Raw genomic sequence first — 8475 nt, forward strand, 5'->3', positions numbered from 1 at the left:
CAAAGAGATTAAAATGCTTAGCTCCTGTACAAACCTCATTAAAGCTTCAAAATAAAGCAACAGTTACGGATTTAAAGCGGACAAAAGATCGACCGGCTCTGCAAATGCAAGAATTCGCTTGAGAGTACAGACTAATGTAGGAAAATTGAAAGTCGATGAAGAACTACTACTGCTAATTTACATTGGTTCTGAAAAGTAAACAACGCCGGATGTACAAATCCAAATGATTTTCACTGCATACACAGCAAAATTAACTGTTAATGCCAGACTAAAACGACTGGCTGTGGACTGTGTAATACATAAAACTAAAAGATAAAGAAGGAAGCAATTTTTCCAGTTAGCTTAAAAATTCCATGCGATTTCCATGCTGACGACCTTAAAGGTCAAAGAAAAAGTGTAGCTTTCTGCTCCATTGAGCATTAAATTAACGAGATTAAAGGCCGAAGCACATTATTCCTTAAATTGCACAAGAATTTTTCCAAAATTTTGAGCTTAAAAAATTCACTTCAAAATTCGCCAAAAAAGCAGCTGAGAGCACCGAATCACAGCGCTCTCCTCAACGAAAGTACTCTACGGGACAGTTTGCATTACACATTAAAGCAGAAAAGTGAAGTGAACTATTTTTTTCAAAGCTAAAACAAATGAAGTCCGTAAAATCAAAATAAGTGCACGAACAAAGATGCAGCAGATTTAACCACGAAAGCAGGTTACTGACAATTTCAAAGCTGTTCACAAAGTTTTAAACCACACATTCAACGGCTCTGACGCTTTTTTTTCACGCCAATTGACGGGAACACCAGCACGCCGAAACGTTGAACAGCCGGTTTTTTCTAAAGACGAAACAACCGCTCCCTTTGACAGTCTAAAGCTCAAGAAACAGTAATGCAAAGCAAAACAAAACAAGGAAAAAGAAAGTAAACAAAAAAAAATGAATTACAGGTTGGCTAGGAGAGGGGCCCCTTACCAATTCGAAACACTTTTTTACAGTTCCGTTTCCCACCAAAATAATCTTCCGCAAAAAGATAAGGATGGAGATATAAATTCCCGTTAATTACTGAAAAATATTGTCGTTTCAGTGCATTCCAGTTCCGTGTTGAAACGTTTTATCATTAAAATTGTCATGAATTTTCTACGCCCTGTCCAAATCCAGTCAATTTTTTTTAGTCCAATCGATCCCGAGATCGAATTGCGGGAAGTGCACTTCTACTAGTGGACAAAATTTACCTGGTTTCCGTTGTACTTTCCACGTCAGCGTCATTCTTATCAGCTGTTTAACAAATATATTTTTCGTGATTTGCTCATATTATGTCGTTGTACACATAATCGGTTGCCATCGCTTATATATCCCAAGGACTTTTCAAATTTCATTTCTTCGCATGTTGAAGAAATCCCCAAAAATAAAGATTAATATTTAAAAATCAATTATTATTTATTTATTAGGTAAACTCAATTTGTTTTTTCTATAATTTTTCAACCTTAATAATGTGTATGGTGTAACTTTCAAGTTATATGTCCATTACTAAGGTTGAAAGTTGTTGAAAAAATAAATTGAATTGTGAATATTAAATATTATATTTAAGTTTAATTTTTATTTTTATTGGTTAAAATGAGTTTTTTTCAAAAGTTTATCTTTATTTTTGAAAAAAAGTTGAATGGAGTATTTTATATTTAAGTTTTGGTGACTTGTCATTGTATCATAAATAAAGAGAAAGTGAAGGTCATAATTATATCATTTCATGAAAAAGGTGAATATTTATTACACATAAAAGAAAAAGCATTTATTCAAAGTTATGTTTATTAAAAGTAGAACTTCAATAAAAATGTCATTTTTATGGTGAATACACAATTAAGAAAATCATCAACAAAAAAAATGAAAATATTAGCTAAACAAAATAAAATCACTTTCAAATAATCATTATACTTATAGATTGTGATGGTGAAAACTCATACCCAATGCTCTTTTCTTAATTTTTTCAAGTTAGATTTCATTACAGTATGTTAAATGTAATAACTAACTTACAAGTGGCATATTCAAGAGTGAATGTATGGCATCACATATCTCAATTATATTATCACTGGTCCCATCAGATCTATAATGATTATTAGACTCCCCTATTTCATGTTATATTAGATAAGGAAGAGAAATAAAATATGATTGATGTAAATGTTATTTATGAAGATCCTTTTGTGATGACTTTATGATTGTACATTTAACTTCAAAAAAAATTTAAAAATAAAAATAAAAAATTAAGAATTGTAAGATTTTTTTGGAAGTTAGTTAACATCCTTTCAAGTACTCAACAAAACTTGATCATTATTAAATTATTTGTGAATCAAATAATTCCATGAACATATCAGGAATCCTTTAAGACAATAATAAAATTTTACTCTTATTCTTCAAAGATTTTGGAAATATAGTTGTTACAATATGAGTTCAAATATTATAATGAGTTTCAAGGAAAATCATATTTTTTTTTATAGTGAATAACCAAATTTAGGGGGTAGAAATGTAAAAAAAATAGAAATAAACATGCCCTACAATTAATTAGAAGGATGTAATTGATAAATGTAATAAATGTGTTCAAACTTAAATTATTTAAGAGTTGAGATAATATTGTAAATTATAAATTGAAAAAGTGCTTTAGAATTGGAATTAGGATTCTAGTATTAGATATGCACTACTCATATGACAAACTTGCTTTGAAACATTGAATTGCTCTAAACAAGGTCATGTCAATAGTTAAGTCCATGGACACTTTATCATTGTCTAAATATATTTTCTGTGCAACCATGTCCTTGTCACTTATGACCTATAAAATCTTTCTCACTTTCAATTGTACTTATGTTTGAAAATGGGGTGATGTTGTACTTTGGGAATATGTTGTGTTTAAAAGGAGGGTTGATGACTTCCTTGATAACAAGCCAAACCTTAATGTATAATGATTAAAAATAGTTTACACAAATAATAAAAGTGTTATGATGTCTTTGAGATGATGTAATGTTGAGGTATATTTATCAAAAATAATTTGTGTAAAATGTAAGTCAATGTTATCAAATGAGATGTTCTAATAATTTGATAAGTATCAATTACTTGAGGTTGTTTTTAAATATAAGGTTTCAAATAATCAATTGAACTTAAAGTAAATAAATTAATAAATACTAATATTTTAAGACTATTCTTAAATATTTATGCTGATATAAAAAATAAATATTAATGAAAAATACTTTTACCATTTTTTATAGGTAAATAGTTGCAAGGAGCATAACCCATATATTGATAAAGAAAATAGAGATATATAGTCACATAGATATACCACAGTTAGAAACCAACATATCGCCCCAAACCACTAACTAACATGATCCATCCATTATGAAAAACAACAACTATATCATATATGACAAAAAACACTCACCCCAAAATTGTCACCAAAGTCCACAATGGTGACACTACCAAGCCAACCTTGACAAAATTATATATCAAACATATATACTCATTTCTTTACAATAAACTTGACAAAAAGGGTAGACATTGAACACCTAGAAATTCCAGTTTCTTTGCCTTTCCCTTCATAGGGCACTCTGGGCTATAGTCCTCATGCACTGCCAATGTCACCACCTTTAGCACATTTACCACTACAACCACATCGCCATTCTCCTCCTTGATGTTTATCCCAAATTCTACTTTTTCCTCATCATTACTCACAAAGCCTTTGCTCCTCATGTAGCTATGTATCCATCCTTCACCCTCATTGAGCATGATTCCAATCAATTTCTACAACAAATGATGTTTTGAGAAATGGCAGTCTTTCTGCCCCCAAACTGCACTAGCTCCAAGGTTGAGATAAGAGGCAACTTCTTCTCTTCTCTTCCTTTGTGCCTAACTACATAATAGTCTTGTGGGAGTGGGATGCATTTGTCTGTATTCTTTGAGACATCTTCTATTTCCTTAAGAAAGGGCTTTTTTATCAGCTTCTAGTTCATAAGCTTAGCCACCTCCTTTGGATCTCCCATTTTCAAGAGAGTGGCCAAAAACATGATGACACATTAGTGTTTACCTGGTGCTTGTAGCAACCCTTTAGGAATTCTTCACCTAAAATAACCTCTACAACTTGAATGACCATAAAATGGCCAGAAATGAGTATATACTTAAGGCGTTTCTCAGTTTCTTCTCCTAAAAGGACATTTGTCGCTTCTTTGAACTAGCCTAATGAGAGTGTACATCTTCATCACCAGACTCCTAACTCTTGCACTGCCAGACAAATTAATCACCCATAACTACTAAGGGTGATAAATAGGTGAGTCCAACTTGTCATTGTAGACACCTAAAATTGTCTTGTTTAATTAATAAATATTTTATTTATTTAATTATTTTATCCTAAGCCTTCTATTAGTTAAATAGATTTTTATTTATTTAATTAATTCATTTATCCTCTTCTAGGCTTTCCATATTTAAATAAATATTTTTATTTATTTAAATTATTCCTTAAATTAAATAAATATTCTATTTATTTAATTGGGCCCACTTCCTCTATTGATTAAATAAATCCTTATTTATTTAATTAATTTCTTAGTTTTTCCCTTCTATGACACATGTCATTTATCTTTTAATTTTCCTCTACCTACCCCCTTCATTATTTTATTATTTTTCCTAACTACCTCTTATTATTTTATCATTTTCTATACCTACCCTTTTAATCCTAGCCGACCATTTATCTTTTCACTTCTTAATCTTATCCCTCCATTTTCTAAAGTGTCTTCTATATAAGAGGATTCTTTTATCCTTCTAATCCTAATGCATCTAATCAATCATCTAGCTAATGCGTTTATCAAGCTTTCTTGTTATCAAGTGACTTCACAACTACAATTCGTTCTTTGTTGAGCTCTTGTGCACAGTACAAAATCTGAGAGCAAATATATCAAACAAGATCAATGGAGATCAAACCCTACTTGGCATGTGAAAGGTATTATTGTTTCAATTTGTTAATTTGCATGATCTTAGGTTTCTTCATTGGTGTATGGCGAATGTTTTATTATAGAACTAGGATCGTTTGTGGTTGGATCTTTGTGGTTTTGCAATAGTTTATCATCATCATTTTTCACCTCACACAGTCATCGTCCTCACAAAAGCTACTTTCACAATGCATCCTACCATGTAATCAATTCCAATCTAGCCCCATCATTTCAAATCCTCCCAAATTTGTGAAAAAGTTGAACATAAATGTAGTTTTAAGTTCCTCACACAAATGTAAATATAGTCAGGCTAACATGTTATAATATCTTGATGCGTTGGCCAAAGAATCGACCAACACATCAGCATAGACTTAGTCCTTGCATTTTTTTGGGATATCTCCCTTTTGTAGCTACTTTCTCGATGGCTCGTGGTACTAAAGATATTTCAGTGCTATGAGTCATTTGTCATCGTACTACCATCATGCCCACCAAATTTCACAATGAGATGACATCACTCCAATGACATGTCACCCAAAAATGACTTTCTATTGCCTCAAAGCACTTCCTTGATGATGGGATCAAATGTTAGGTCACAAGAGGAGCATACCCAACTACTCTCTTGGAAATTTCATATGCCATGGTATTTCCTTCATGATAAACATGTGTAATTCTGAAATTGATGAATCTATTAATGAGCTCTTGAATTGGCTTTAGCCATTGACTTGGTTTCTGATTAGGAGTCGAGTTTTGTTCTATTGCATTAATCATAATTATGGAATATCATTTTAGATATAGTTGTTTCACTTTTAGCTCCAAACCACACCTTAAGCCTAGTAGGGCAACTCAAAATTTTACAATGTTGTTTGTCGTTTCTCCTAAGTGTTTAGATCTCTCACAAATAAATTTTCCAATGTGATCATAGGCAACAGAACTAGATGTTGTTGGGGCTAGGATTGCCCCTAGATGCCCTAACAAAATTCACTTTGTCCCAACCTTGGTCCAACTTTTTTCATTCAATTCCCTCTTGAGGATTTCAAGGAAGATCATCCTCCCCTAATAGTACATAAAAATAAATGAAAACTATTGAGTAGGTTTGTAATAAAGAAAATCATTCCTGGCAGATTCAAAATAAAAAAGAATAAATATGAAAAAGTGGAGAGTAAAACTCTCCTTGGACTATGTTGGGAAAACTATTGTATGCGGGAAAAGTGGGTCAATAAAACTCAATATGTGAAAATATTACTAAAAGACTAGTCCACACACACACAGAGGACTTCTTGGTGCAAGATATGGAGTAACGAAGTATTACTCGGCTTCCCAAGGTGGGTCCCATGGTTCTCTATCTCACAAAGTCCCTCAAACCAATGTTTTTGCTCTCAGATCACTGAGCAAAATGGTTTAGGGATGGCAAATGCAAGAACGAGGGATGTTTTGATAGATTCTAGAATGAAATGCATCCTAAGCTATGCATGATTCTAGAAATGCAATAAACTAGATGATAAGATGACAAGGTTAGTATGAATACTATCCTAACATGATATATTTAGTCTATGATTGAGCTAAATGATAAATAAAATATTCTAAACATGTATATTTAGACTAATTTCTATTCTAAAGAGAGGCTAAATGATGAGCATAAAAATGATATATGGAAGCTTGAATGTATTTGAGCATAAGTGTGATACTACAAATTTGGAGGATGATCAAAATGGAGGAATGAGAGCTCTATTTATAGCAAAAATAGGGCAATGGATGGCCAGGATTAAAAGATTCAATCAAGGGTTGAGTTTGAAAGTTGGGGATCCATGTTTGCAATTGGCACCAATGAAATGGTGACAAGTGTCAACATAGGGTTGGATTGAGAGAAGGGGTTGGAGGCATTAAATGCCTGAGAAGACCTTAGGGTTAGCTAGGTTAAGCTTAAGTTATGTTTACCCAATGGATTAAGAGTTAATCCAAGGATAAACCTTTGTGCAAATGATTAAGAGATAATCATGGTCAAAGCATTAAAGGCTTGATAAGACCCTTGGGTTGGGTGAAGGTTGAGTTAAAACAAATTCTTTAACCATGTAAGAGGATTTGAGTTAACCATTAATGGTTATTGGAGACTTTGGGGAATTAAATGGTTGGAGGCTTGAAGTCTTTAATGGTTATCAAAGACTTTGAGGAATTAAGCGGTTGGAGGTTTGAAGCCTTTAATGGTTATCAAAGACTTTGAGGTTTTGAGAAGTGACCTCCCTTTTGCTTAGGGATGTGACAAAGTTTAGAATGATGGGTTAGGCTAATTAGAAGCGATTAGAAGATTCTAGAAAGGATTAGAAAGGGGTTTGGGATTTTGCAAGTGGATGGAGGATAATAGGTTTTAATTGAAATAAAGTAATTTAATTCAATTTGGTTGCAATTTGGAGAAATTAAATAAATTAGATTTATTCAATTTAGGATAACTATTTAATTAAATTTGAATTTAATTAAAAGTGGATAGGGGGATTTAATTGAATAAAATGATTTATTCATTAAATGGGTATAGTGAATTTTATTTAAATAAATTGAGTAATTTACTTAATAAAATAGAGGAATGTGGATAATTTAATTAAATTGGATTTAATTAAATAGAGAAATGAACATAAAATATTCATTTAGGAATATGGTCATTTTTATACGTCTACAACTATTACATTGGTAATTAAAAGTTCACCCAATGTGGAAGTCAAGCTAACCTTCATAGAAGAGAATTAGACATATGAAGCTGGAGAAAGAATTAATGGATTAGATAATTATTATATTTATAGATATTATTAAGGTTGAAAGATCCATTTTCATATTTTATACTTATTTTTTTATTTGTTTAATTATTTGTTTTAAATGTAAAATATGCATTTTATTAACAAAATATTTAAAATAAATAAATTTAAGTAAAATTTATAATTTTGATTTTGATTTTAATTTTTATAATTAAATGTAAATTAAATTTACGTTAATTTATTATTTTTAATTAATTAATTTAAATGTAAAATATTTGAGTTTAAGTATTAGGATATAAAAATGTTTTAGAAAAAAAAATTAATAATTATTTTAAGCTATTTCCTATATGCTTATCTTAATTATTTATTATATAATTTTATTTGAGGGTATGTATTAGCATTGAAAATATTATGATAAGATAAGTATATGCATGGCAGTCTAGAATGCTTTTAAGTTTGTTCAAAGTCATTAAATAATTTGAAGCAAAAAGGAGTAAGTTGCCTCAAGTTGCTTCCCCTCCTTAGTAGAACAAACTCTAATAGTGTCTTTTGAGATTACTAAATCTATGTAGTAAAGGTAAATATATTCTCAAAGACTAGAAACAAAAATGTCATTATAGGGTTAAAGGTGAAAACAATAAATTAGGGATGAATTTGATAGTTGGATGTTTTGTTGAAACTCCTTGCGAGTGATTGGTTCTACTCATGATAAATTTGCTATTCATTCTAAAATTTGGTTTACCTACTCTAATTACAAAATAGGAAAAGACAGAAAAGTGAGTAG

The 8475-nt window shown here is 30.9% G+C and overlaps 1 protein-coding gene across 10 annotated transcripts in view; it reads right to left on the reverse strand.

Moving 5' to 3' along the window:
- Positions 1-1302, reverse strand: part of LOC131044769 (protein STRUBBELIG-RECEPTOR FAMILY 8) — an 87321-nt gene extending 86019 nt beyond the window's left edge. For 2 of the 10 annotated variants that reach the window (XM_057978191.2, XM_059208022.1), the window contains exons 1-3: positions 716-872; positions 182-233; positions 35-98 (exon numbers count right to left, since the gene is read on the reverse strand). The gene's annotated coding sequence lies outside the window, so the exon portion shown is untranslated. The other 8 variants (XM_057978192.2, XM_057978194.2, XM_057978195.2 and 5 more) reach the window with 8 other exon arrangements.
- Between the last annotated feature and the right edge of the window lie 7173 nt (positions 1303-8475).

Source organism: Cryptomeria japonica, chromosome 7 (assembly GCF_030272615.1).
Source record: "Cryptomeria japonica chromosome 7, Sugi_1.0, whole genome shotgun sequence".
NCBI lineage: Eukaryota > Viridiplantae > Streptophyta > Pinopsida > Cupressales > Cupressaceae > Cryptomeria > Cryptomeria japonica.